This window comes from Mastigoproctus giganteus, chromosome 9 (assembly GCF_048544385.1).
Source record: "Mastigoproctus giganteus isolate SK-2022 chromosome 9, ASM4854438v1, whole genome shotgun sequence".
NCBI classification, from domain to species: domain Eukaryota; kingdom Metazoa; phylum Arthropoda; class Arachnida; order Uropygi; family Thelyphonidae; genus Mastigoproctus; species Mastigoproctus giganteus.
In genome coordinates, this window is record NC_143583.1 from 156492108 (window position 1) to 156505384 (window position 13277).

The following is a 13277-nucleotide window of genomic DNA, read 5'->3' on the forward strand; positions in this document are numbered from 1 at the left end:
TGGTCTCCATTTAATTTTGAATTAAAAAATATATATATTGCTTTTTCACATAATAAAGAACCAGATATCTGCCTTTCAGAAGATAGTTTTTGAATAAACCACATGTAGACAGCCTCTTCAATTTCTTCATCGAGCTTTCTCATAACTTGATGTGCTAAATTTCCATCCTTGTTCATCAGATGATTAGAGAATTTTATAATGCCTTCACTATTTTCCTTTATGTCCAAGATTGTTGAGGTGCCAACTCCATATTTCTCAGCCTACAAAAATCCCAATTCGCCCTTTTTCAGGGCCTCAATTATTGCCATTCTGTTTTTCAATGTTAACACATGTTTTCTTTTTGGTGACATATTATTAAACAATTTTTTTTTATAAATCACAATTGAAAAAATAAAAACTCAAGAAATGAACAAGGGCATTGGTTAGCTACACTTTGGAGATGAGTGTATTTCTGAATGCTGAACTGCTACATGTCATGTCGGTGCTTGTACCACCAGCTACCTATTGCCTCATCATGCACTGTGCAACACAATATTCGCTACATACTTTTTTCTATAACATAATACATTATTATGTATTTGTCTTGTGTAATGTTTATTTATTTGTCTAGTGTAAAATTAGAATTACATTGGAAAAAAACTAAGATAATCATAAAATCAGAACTATTTAATTCTGCGAAATATATAAATGAAAGGCTGTACAGAGAGTGATCATGATTACTATATATGGTAATGTTCTTGTATCTATCCTGTGAACTTTTCTGACCTTATGTGGTTGTCCCAAAGTATAGACAAAAAATATTTATTATCATTTTTTTTATATATATTTTATCATTACCAAAAATTACTGGATGTAAAGGTAAAAAAAACAAAAGGGGGGGGGGGGGGGGGGAATTCAGGAATAATTCAATTTTTTTTTTTTTCAGTCTAAAAATCTTCCCCGTAACTATTTACATATATAAAAATATATACAAGCAACTGTCCCAGTGTAGCGGCGGCACCTGGAACAGAGTTCAACTCCACCGGTTAACATCTTATTTTTTACAGAATGCAGTAATTTGGCCAAATGCAGATCACATGTGGTATATGCCACCTTAACTGGACAGCAGCAAAGTGGTAACCATCCTTAGCAAGAGGAGGTGGACCTGTATTAACTTAATTGCCAAAAAAGGGGCTGATCCCACACCCACTGAAGGCAGTGCTAAATTGGTGTGTGCCAGCAGATTTCTCTAGTTGCCCATACTAGAGAGGGGGGAAAAAAAAAAAAAAAATATAGGTCACCGAAGACATCATGAATTTCAGTATTACTATGGATAATCCTGAAAGACAAGCAGGATGCAAGGAGAAGAAAGCATCCATTTTCACAATGATGCGTCATTGAAACTTGTGGAAGATGTCAGTACTGCCTTCTGTTGAAAATGGTTGAAATTGGAGATGGTTTCAATCAAAACTTTTACATTTTCAGCCGAGAACTGTGGAACATCTTCCAGTAGGGCATTTCTAAACTCACAATGCAGTGGAAGACAACATGCACCCAGTCTTCTTGTTGCTGACAAAGGCAAGTGCAGGGCCATACTTATAAACAGGTGCATGAGGTGCTAGCATCCGGCCTCAAATTTTTAAAGAGATCCCTCTTTTTTTAACGCTTTGATCCACTAGGATCAACTAGGTCCCACTTGTACCTACCATGTAAACAGAGACAGGTGAAATTTACTGAAAGTGTGGATGACTTATTTCTCCGAATGAACAGATTAATTTGCAGAATAAAGGAAAATCACTCTCTCCTAATTCTTTAACAGGGTGTAATAGTAGAACAAGTTGACTACTCTGTATTATCAGTGTTAGGAATATGCCTTCATCTTTTCCACTGGCTATGAACACAAGAAAGCAGTTAAGCAGCGCAACTGCTCGGTACAGTATGTGGGAAATGCAGTTGTAAATGTGTTACAAACACAACTAAATTGTGCAATGTTAATCCTTTTAGCTCTTAATTTGTGCTTTCTACAGCAGCAGCTGTATTGCCTAAAGGCCAGAGGTGCAAATGATGCGTACCCAGGTCTCTTGAAATGTGTTCATTATATGGAAATTTTATTTGTTCTATAGAAACTATTTTAATTGGACCACCCATGGATTTGAGAATCTATATAAGCTGAGACCTGAAAATATTAACAATTAGTTTAATAGTTCATGTGCAAAGTTAAAATGTGATATGTAGGAGTAAGAAAAGTAAATACTAAATAGTCGTACCACAATCAATTTCATTACTCTGGTGGGGTCAACTGACCTGGTCAGTGGTTCCAAATTATAGATTTAAAAAAAAAAAAAAAAAAAAAGCGGTGCATACACTGAAGTAAATATAAATATATCTATGTAATATGTAATGTTTCGTTACCTATCGTGACTGTGCCATACATTTCCCTTATTGAAAGTTTTTCGTTTTCTCGCTCTTAAAATATGAATTGATTCAAGTGTTAATTTTCATTATCAGTTATATTACTCTTAAGCTATATTACTATAATCTCATTTGAATTAAAAATCTGAAATTGTCAATAAACAATGAATTAAATGAAGCAGTAATTAAAACAATGATATATTAATATTTCAAAAGGCATTAATCATAATAGGGGTAACTATGGCAAAGAAGAAAATGTTAAAATATTAAGTATATGTACAATATATTCTTAATGACTGACTTAAATCAACATTTTCGAATGTTGAAACAATTCTGAAAATATTTCTCACAATGCCTGTGACAAACACAAGTGGTGAATGGTCTTTTTCGTCAGATCACATTAATTCTGTGTGTGTTTATTTTAAGAGACATTCAATTTTGGATCGTATTGACACGGAACTAATGAAAAAAATTCAAGTCTGAAGAAAATTATTGTTGAGATATTTTAAAAAGAATTATTACTACTATTCAGCTTTTGAGTAAACTTGGTTTGGGATTTAGGGTTAGTAACGATAAAATTTATACAGAATGTGGTGGTAATTACTTAAGTTGACTAGAATATTTCAGTAAATTTGATAATTTTTTAAGAAATCACAGAGATGTACACTAATTGTGGGGCCGGCAAAAACAATCTTTCACATAAAACCTGTGATGAATTTATAGAATTCATGGCAGAAAAAGTTGAAAAGGTGATGGTTTCTGAAGAATGATTTTTAGGTTTCCTTCCTATAGGACATCACAATGCTGAATACCGTATTTCCCCATGTATAAGACGCACCTTTTTTTGAAAAATTTGGGGTCTAAAAACTGGGTGCGTCTTATACGGTGGTTGTAAATTTATTTTTTTTTTTTACTTGCATTTCCCGCTTTTTCGCGCTTGTTGTCTTTGCGCTCATTGTTTCGCACTTGTTACCGGTATATTAGGTTACGTTTTGCCATGTTCTGCCCAGAAATGGCTCAGAAAATATTTTCGTACAGTATTGAATTCAAGTTAAGAGTGATCCAGTTTGCAAAAGTGAATGGAAATCATGCTGCTGAACATAAGTTTGGTCCTCCTCCAACTGAGAAAACAATCCGAGACTGGCTACGGGAAGAAGAAGAAACCCTACTGAAAATGCCACGGAAGAAGAAGAAGGCCATTAGAGGCAAGTCAGCAAAATGGCCTGATTTAGAGAGGGAATTGAAGATATGGATTAAGGAGCAAAGGGCAATTGGAATTCCTGTGTCCACAAAGATGGTTCAGAATGAGGCAAGAAGAATTGCTGATGAAAAAGAAGTTACTGATTTCAAAGGAGGACACAATTAGTGCTTAAGGTTCATGAAACGGAATGAACTAAGCATGTGTACACGCACCAGACTTGCCCAAAAGATGCCCGAAAGCTATGAGCAGAAGGTCCTTGAATTTCATCGTTTTGTCATTCAATGTCGGAAGACATCAGTTTGAGTTGGGACAGATTGCAAATATGGACAAAGTCTCCCTTCAATTTGATGTCCCAAGTAAAGAACTGTTGATAAGAAGGGGGTGAAACTGTAACTGTGAAGACAAGTGGACATGAAAAGAGCCATTATACAGTTGTTCTAGCTTGTTGTGCCGACTGAACCAAGCTGCCTCCTATGCTGATTTTCAAACGCAAAACAATGCCAAAATAAGACATTCCTTGAGGAGTGATTGTCCACGTTCATGACAAGGGTTGGATGGATCAGGATGGGTTGAAGATCTGGTTTGAGAAAGTTTGGAGCAGGAGACCAGGCGGACTCTTACGCAAACCTCCCCTATTGGTACTTGATCAGTTCAGGGCACACATAACAAAAAATACAAAGAAGATTGCTGCAGAGCAAAAAACAAAACTTGCCATCATACCTTGACATCCCAGCTCCAACCACTTGATGTCAACATTAACAAACCCTTCAAAGCTGACATGAGAGACAAACGGAACCAATGGATGAAGTCTTCTGGGGACAATTTGTTTGACACCAGCAGGAAGAGTGAAGAAACCAACTATAGGAGAAGTTTGTACCTGGGTGAAAAGATCCTGGGATAATATCAAGATTGAGATCGTTGTCAAGTCATTTAAGAAGTGTGGCATTTCAAATGCCACAGATGAAACTGAGGACGAGGCAATATATGAAGACAGTGATGAGTTGAATGAATTTTACGATGAATAAAACTTGAGTTCAATAACTTTATGTAATACATTTTTTTTCAAATTTCGGGCCTCAAAATTAAGGTGCATCTTATACATGGGGAAATACGGTATAGGGAAAAACTATTTTAAAAAGATTAGATTTATCAATTGATATTACAAACTGCAGAGGGCAAAGTTAGGGTAATGCTTTAAATATGGCAGGAAAGTATTCAGGAGTCTAGGCCAGATTGAAGCAACATAGTTTTATTGCATTATATGTACCGTGCACTAGTCACTCTCTAAATTTAATTGGAACTAATGCAGCTGAATCTTATTCTACTGCAGCACATTTATTTCCACTTTATACAAAAATCATATATATATTTTTTCTGCTGCTCCAAGAAGATGGAATGTCTTAAATCAATACTTAGGAAGAAATCCACTAACACTAAACAATATAAGCGATGCTAGATGGTCTGCTAAGGCTGATGCTGTCTCAGCTTTTCGAAACGGTTATAAATTAACAAAAGAAGCCTTAATTAATTTATCAAAAAGTCAACATGAAAGATCAGTAGTGCGTCTAGAATGTAATAAATTGATAAAAAACTGCATTACTTACTGTCCTCTAGGATAAAATATTAAATAGCTTAAATAAAACAAGTAAATCATTACAAGATCCTGCAATAAATTTACTGCATGGTTCTGATCTTTTGAAATCATTACATGGATATATTTTGCATATTAGAAATGATTTAATATTACTGAAAGAGAAGGTAAATTATTAACTGACAAATGCCAATACAAAGATAAAAAAAAAGTTGAATTAAAAAAAAGAAAAACTATTTGCGACGAAACAAGAGATAATGAAGTAATTTTAGAAGGCAAAGAAATGTTTATAATCAATACATTCAATGTTGTTTGTGATAGATTAATTACTGAAATAAATAGAAGAACAGAAGTATACACCAATATTTTAGATACTTTTAAAATATTTATAAATCTTGATTTAGATGAAAAACTGATTTCAACACTAATATCGATAAATTAACAAGTACTGTTTATATAAAAATGACACTGACTCTGAAAAGTTTAAAGATGAAATTATCCAATTTTTTCTGTTTATAAAGGAGAAAATAATATGAATGAAATGTATAATATCATTAATAATGTACTAAGATCAATATTTCCCAGCATTGAAACAATATTAAAAATATTTTTAATAATGCAAGTGGGGAATGGTCATTTTCTGTTCTCAAAATGACTTAGATGTCATTTGTAGATGAGTAGATGAGGAATTAAACTATTCCTCAAATAGTAAAAAAAACTATTTGAGGAATAGTTTAATTCAAGATAAAATGAACAATTTGTCATTGTTATTTATTGAATCAGAACTAGAAAATAGCATTAATTATGATGATTTAACAGATACTGTTGCCAAGTAAAAAATATTTATGCAAATAAATTGCATGAACTCATAATTTAGCTATTGCATTGATATTTTATAATGTACCTTGTATTATTTACTGCTGACAAACAAGGTGTGAATGTTTTTATATTTTTGTAACAATTTTTGATATTGTTTTTGTAATAAAATTAGTAATTACACTAATTTGTTGTACTTATTTGTGTATTATACTTTAATATTGTTGGGCTCCCCTGTAGCTCAGTTCTGACAGTGCAGGTGGCCTGGGTTCGATTCCGGTGGGGACCCAAATGATGCTCACCCAGCATCGTGATGTGAAATGAGGAGCTACTTGTGAAAGGGCAGCAGATGCTGATCACGAAACACAGCGATGTAAGTCAATTCACTGATCATGTGATGACCAGCCAAAGCCATGTGGCTGGTCATCATACTCTCGCGGGTTGTTGCGACACAGACTTTAGTTCAGTACTCTTCTTTATATTTCACAGTATTACAATGTTCGCGTTTAAACAGATTGGTAAAAATAATTGTTTTTTTCTGATCATATTTACATATGCAATTTTTTTTTTTTTTTTTTTTTTTTTTTTTTGACTCTGGTAAAAGAGGGCCCCGCAAGAGCTTAGTGCCTCAGGCCTCAAGTAGTGTAAATACAGCCCTGGGCAAGTGTCATTATTTTCTAAACCGAACTGAACAAGTTTCAATTTGACAGAACTGTGCCCAGTGATGAGAAAGGACATAGATATTAGGAAAGAACCAAGATGAAATTTGCTGATCAGAGGCAGACAGTACATTACTGATGAACTTTTAATTCTGCCCTTGACTGATGTGGTCCAACAATCTTGCCAGATGTTATTAAGTTCTGACAAGATATACAGTACAACGTCGGTTATCTGGAATAATTTGAAAGGCTGATCTTTCTTCTTTTTTTTTTTTTTATTGTAGTACAGTAAGCTCCGGTTATAGGGGTGATGTTTGAAAATTATGTTTTGATTATAATAAGAGAAAGATCAAGTTTACTACCTGTTTATAACAGATTGTACAAACAAAAAGCCCAATAAAGTCCGAAAACTGCAAATTGTTTTTATTGTTTTATGGTTGTGACCCCCCCCAGAATTCTACGTGACCTTCAGAAATGTGCTTTAGAAAAATATCACAGAGACCTGGGTTTTCTCGGAAACCATGAGTGAATTTCAGATTAGTTTAGCTCCAGATTTGGTAAGAATAAAATCGCACTGTTTCAGGCCGATATATTATTTTTCTCAATTTTTAATGGTAAAATGTGAACGAAAAGAAAACGTGTAGTTTTAACATTGCAACAAAAAACGGAAATTATTAATAGAATTAGAAAAGGTGAAACTTTAGGAAATCTCTCCAAAGAGTAATGTGGGGACTTCAACAATTTACGACATCAAGAAAAATTCCAATGCTATTACAGAATTTGTGTAGATTATGGATAGCGAGGATCTAGCAGGTAAAAGACTATGCCGAAATCTGAAAATGCTGCTTTAGAGAGTGCACTCACTTTATTTTTTGTTCTGTTTTCTCAGAGCAAAGTTTATGTTTGGCCCAATGTTGTGTGAAAAAGCATTGGATTTTAATCAAAAATTAACTGGTAATGAAGATTTTAATGCAAGCACAGATTGCCTGAAAAATTTCTTAAGCGTGTACACGCTCAAGTAAATCTACATCCTTCCTAAAATGAGGCCTCCAGACCTGTACGCAGTACTCAAGGCGTGGCCTGACCATTGCCTTATACAGAGGGATAATCACCTCCTTTTCCCTGCTAGCAAAATTCCTATATATCATTGACAAAACCCCATGACCTGCCCTGGCAGCATGTCTACATTGCTCAGAGAACTTCATATCTGACTGCACAATTACTCCCAGGTCTTTTTCATTTTCTATCACCTTAAGTGTAGTACCACACAGTTGGTACGTTTCTCTGGGGTTACTTCTACCCATATGCAGTACTTTGCATTTGTCAAGGTTAAACTTCAGTTGCCACTTCTTAGCCCATCTGCCCAAATTATCTAGTTCCTGTTGCAGTAGCACACTGCCATTACTGTCATTAACAACCCTGCCAACCTTTGTATCATCTGCAAACTTCAACACTAAGCCTGATATACCTTCATCAATATCATTGATAAATATACAAAACAACAGTGGACCCAACACCGAACCCTGTGGGACTCCACTAATAACATTAGTCCAAGAAAAGCAGCACCCATTGATTACCACCCTCTGTCTTCTCCCACTTAACCATCCTTTTATCCATTGTAGCAACTTACCCTTAATACCATTCTGCTCCAATTTGTACAATAGTCTTCCATGCGCAACAGTGTCAAAAGCTTTCCTGAAATCCAAATATATGATATCAAAATTATTTTTTGCATCCAGTTCCTTTGTAACCACATCATAATATCCTATCAAATTTGTCAGACAAGACAAGATGATGACTCACAAAAGGTATTAGATGTTGCTAGCCTCACATACATTCTGAACAACCTTAACTGTAGATGAGAAAACGTCATTTTTGTCATAGACTAGTACCAGGTATATTTGACTGTATAATTCTTAAACTGTAATAAATTAAATAATCCATTCAACTGAATCACCCATCAAATTAAAAATTAACAAACGCAATAAGATATCTATAAACATTGGTCCAGCTTAACGTGTTTCAGAATTTGAAGTGGATAAGTTTTATGTTGATGACGGAATGTTCTGCTGAAAAATCTGCAACGTTCCATTAGTTTATATTACCCAGATAGCTACAAACTACTGTTTATCCAGTCATTTTATATGCTGCTGAAATTTGGGCATCTGTTTCATAGTCACTTCAAATTCGCTGATTTTTGTGTACGAGTACTGGACCTTGAAATGGACCAAAGATAAACATCGCCGACCCTCTCAATTGCGAGCCACTAACATGGCTACACAGCTAAATGTACTCAGGCACCCAGAGTTAATTGACATCAGTGAGTTAATGACTACGGTAAAAACGTTCACAGGAGTGATAAATGCCCCGAATATCTGGAATTCGGGTCAGTGGCACAACCCTCCGCCATCCTTGAGTTCTAATCCCACACTGATCCTAAAATACAATTGTCTTAAACTTTGTAATCATTTACTACCTGCCCAGTCACTCCTGCATCTTGGAATTAATTTGCAGAAAATAGCTACCAATTTCAAATGGCATTGCATTCTACTAGAGTGGATCAAATCTGTTCAACTGAAATAACTCCTTCCAAATCTTGTGGCTTAACCTGTGCCAGATTATTAGCATTAGTAGAGGCATATGATGCAAGAAAGCAAGCTTTTTCAGCATCAGCCAAAAAAAAAAACACACCACTCCCATTACACCCCTCCGTTCGCTCGAAATACCTGTCCAGTTGAGCCTTAAATTTGTTTAGGCTATCAACTTCAACAACAAGTGATGGAAGTTGGTTCCACCAACCAACCAACCACCCGCTGGCCGAAGGCAAATTTCCGTACATCTATCCGACATCCGTCCGTCCTTCCTCAATTTGAATTTATGCCCTCTGAGCTGATTATTCTGAGCAAGATGAAGAATCCCATTGGCATTGAGCATGCTCAAACCATTCAAAGCCTTATACACCTCTATCAGATCACCTCGCCGGTGCCTAGTCTCCAGACTCTGTAATTTGCAAAACTTAAGCCTTTCTTCGTAAGAGCAACCCTTTGTTCCATTCACTAATCTTGTTGCCCTTCTCTGTACCCATTCCAGCAGCTCTACATCCTTCTTGAAATGAGGCCTCCAGACCTGTATACAGTACTCAAGATGTGGCCTAACCATTGCCTTATACAAGGGAATAATCACCTCCTTATCCCTGCTAGAAAAATTCCTGTATATCATTGACAAGACACCATGAGCTACTCTTGCAGCTCGTCTGCACTGCTCAGAGAACTTCATATCTGTCTGCACAATTACCCCCAGGTCCTTTTCATTCTCCACCACTGTCAGTGTAGTACCGCAGAGTTGATACGTTGCTCTGGGGTTACTGTTTCCCATATGTAGTACTTTACATTTGTCAATGTTAAACTTCATTTGCCACCTCTCAGCCCATCTGTTCAACCTTTCCAGATCCTGTTGCAGCAGCATAGAGTCAGTGGTGTCCTTAACAATCCTGCCAACCTTTGTATCATCTGCAAACTTGGACATTAAACTTGATATCCCATCATCAATATCATTCATAAACACCGAAAACAACAACGGACCCAACACTGAACCCTGAGGAACTCCACTAATAACATTAGTCCACGTTGAGCAGTGTCCATTGATTACCACTCTGTCTTCTGCCACTCAACCATCCCCTTATCCATAGCAGCAATTTGCCTCCAATGCCACACTGCTCCAATTTGTGCAGCAGTCTTCCATGTGCAACAGTATCAAAAGCCTTTCTAAGATCCAAATATATAATATCAAAGTTATTCCCTACATCCAGTTCTTTTGTGAGTACATCATAGTATCCAATCAAATTGGTCAGGCAAGACCTGCCCTTAACAAAACCATGCTGCGTCTGAGCTATAACTGAATTCTTGTCTAGATGATCCTGCAGTGCTTCTTTAACCAGTGCCTCCATTAATTTACCTGGAACAGAAGTTAAACTAACAGGTCTATAATTACTTGTGTCAGCCTTTGATCCTCCTTTGTGAATTGGGGTTACATTTGCACATCTCCAGTCTATGGGTACCTTCCCCTGAGTCCAAAGAAGCTCTCATAATTATGGCTAGGGGTTTGCTTACTTCCTTTGCTGCCTCCTTTAATATAACTAGATAGATCCCATCCACCCCAGGTGCGTTTTTTATGTTTATCCTCAACAATCTCTCCTCCACTTTCCTCTCAGTTATTACAAAAATCATCCAGCTCACTGCCAATGTTTACTTTACCTACATCATTCTCCTTCCTGAATAACTCCTCATGCATGAATGTAGATGCAAAATGCTCGTTTAGATTGTTAGCCACCTGAGCAGGATCCTCAATTGTTGAACCATCAATATCCAGTGGACCAATCTGATTCATCCCTTTCCTTCTTGAGTTTAAATAAGTAAAGAACTCTTTTCTGTTTTTCTATTCATCCTTTGCCAACGATTTTTCGTAGTCTGCCTTTGCCTGCCTAATCTCCTTTGTGACTTGGTTACAGACCAACTTATATCTATCATAGGCTTCCATGTCACCCATTAATTTGTATGTATCCCATGCATTTTTCTTCTCTGCCACATGTCTCATTAGTTCATCTGACAACCATTTAGGCCTAAACCTTGAACAATATTTTTAGTTGGTATGTAAAGCCTGGTAGCCTCCAAGATTAGTTCCTTGAATGCTTCCCATTTTGAGTTTGCTGTTGGTAACATCATCAGTTGGTCCCACTGTATAGAATTTAAATACTGTCTCAGACCATCATAGTCGCCTTTACAAAAACAAAAACCCTTCCCTTTACCTCTGATGGTAGTTACCTCCTTGAGTAAATCCCACTTCAACACACTGTGATCACTGCCACCTAGTGGTTCATTTATCTGCAGATTCTTAATGCATGAAGAATCACTACTGATAATCAGATCAAGAGTATTGCTCCCTCTTGTTGCCTCACGAACATGCTGATGTAGAAAACAATCATCCAATAAATCCACAAAAGCCTTGCTAGTGCACGAGTGACCAACCCACAAATTCCAGTCAATATCTGGGAAATTAAAATCCCCCATTATAAGACTCTCTGATTTACTGGCCCACTCTATTTCCCTGTGCAATATCTTATTATACTCATCAGAGTCATTAGGCCTATAGCACACTCCTACTCTCAATTTTGATCTCCCAGTGCTTATGTCACACCAAACTGACTCGACACTGCACTGTCCAGCGATGTCGACTGGCTTCACTTCTTTGGATTTTATGTGTTTCTTAACTAATAGCATAACCCCTCCTCTCCTCCCCTCCTGTCCCGTCTATCCTTTCTATACACACTGTATTCCCCAAATTCCAGTTCCGCATTCCTTATCTGTGTGACACCACGTCTCTGATATCCCAACAATATCTGCCTTTGATGTTTTGAGCAATACCTCAAATTCATCAAATTTATTTACCAAACTCCTAGCATTGGTGTACACGCAGGTATACATGCACCTGTTTCTATTCTTGGCTACCCTAACACAACCCATGTGTTTACTTGTACCGCAATGACTCCCAGCAGTCTCTGAAATATCCTGCATCTTGTTTTTCAGGCTTCTGCTCATTTCAATAGAAGCAGTGCAAGAATCGCTTCCACCTCTGCCAGTGGCTACTGTTAATCTATTAGTCCTTGTATCCCCCCCCAACTAGCAGTTTTCCGACCCACCTAACTCTGCCTCGACAGCATCGGCAAAAATTCTTGCACCCTTTCTATTTAAGTGTATCCCATCCCTGTAGAAGCAATCTCTCCTGTTAACAAGTACAGTCCAGGCTGAAAAAAATTCTATCCCTTGAGCCTTGCACAATCCCTCCAGGGCCGAATTGATCGACAAGGCTCTCATCATATACTCCCTCCTATCGTGTCTGGGCAGAATTGCAGACACTTTCAAATTCAACCCTAATTCACGGCTTTTTTTCAACAGTGACCTGTACTTGCTAAGTAATTCCGCCGGTCTCCTACTCTTAATATCATTAGTGCCAACGTGTACAACTATATCACCTTTTGTGCCCTTAAAAGATGATATCCGCTCTACAACGTCATCAAATTTTGCCCCTGGCAGACATACCCTGGTCCTATTCCACCTATCCTTTTTGCAAAGCATGTTCCCCGCTTCTGCATTATTAAATGACATCAGAAATGCATCTTGCCAGTTCGTGCGGCACTGTATTTTTGACCTGCAACAACAACAACTGTTTTTTATCTGCTGTTTGTTTGATCAAAATCCATGGCTTGATTTTGATTCACCTTCCCTGCCATAGTCTTTTCACTGTTCTTGCATTCATACTATTTTCCTCTATAAATACAGGAACTCCCCGACTTACGTAAGGGTTACGTTCTGCAGAACGCTACATAAATCAGAATTTCCCCCATGCTTGTACAGCACTTGCAACTGTGCTCACTGAATTACTTGAATCAAAAAAGAAATGTTCGACAAACATGTGAATAGGATTATTTATTGTATTTATTCAATTTTTTTTATCTCGTGCACAGGAAAAATTACAAAAGCGTGCAATTTAAAAAATTTCAAAATTACAATATTTAAAAAAAAGAGAGGAGACAGGAATAATGTTAGTAAGTTGTACCTCTCGA

At 36.8% G+C, this 13277-nt stretch overlaps 1 protein-coding gene across 1 annotated transcript in view; it reads right to left on the reverse strand.

The window, feature by feature from the left end:
• The window catches only part of LOC150080833 (sodium/potassium-transporting ATPase subunit beta-like), a 135516-nt gene that overhangs the window by 23714 nt on the left and 98525 nt on the right, over positions 1 to 13277 (reverse strand). The gene's annotated exons all lie outside the window — the stretch shown is intronic.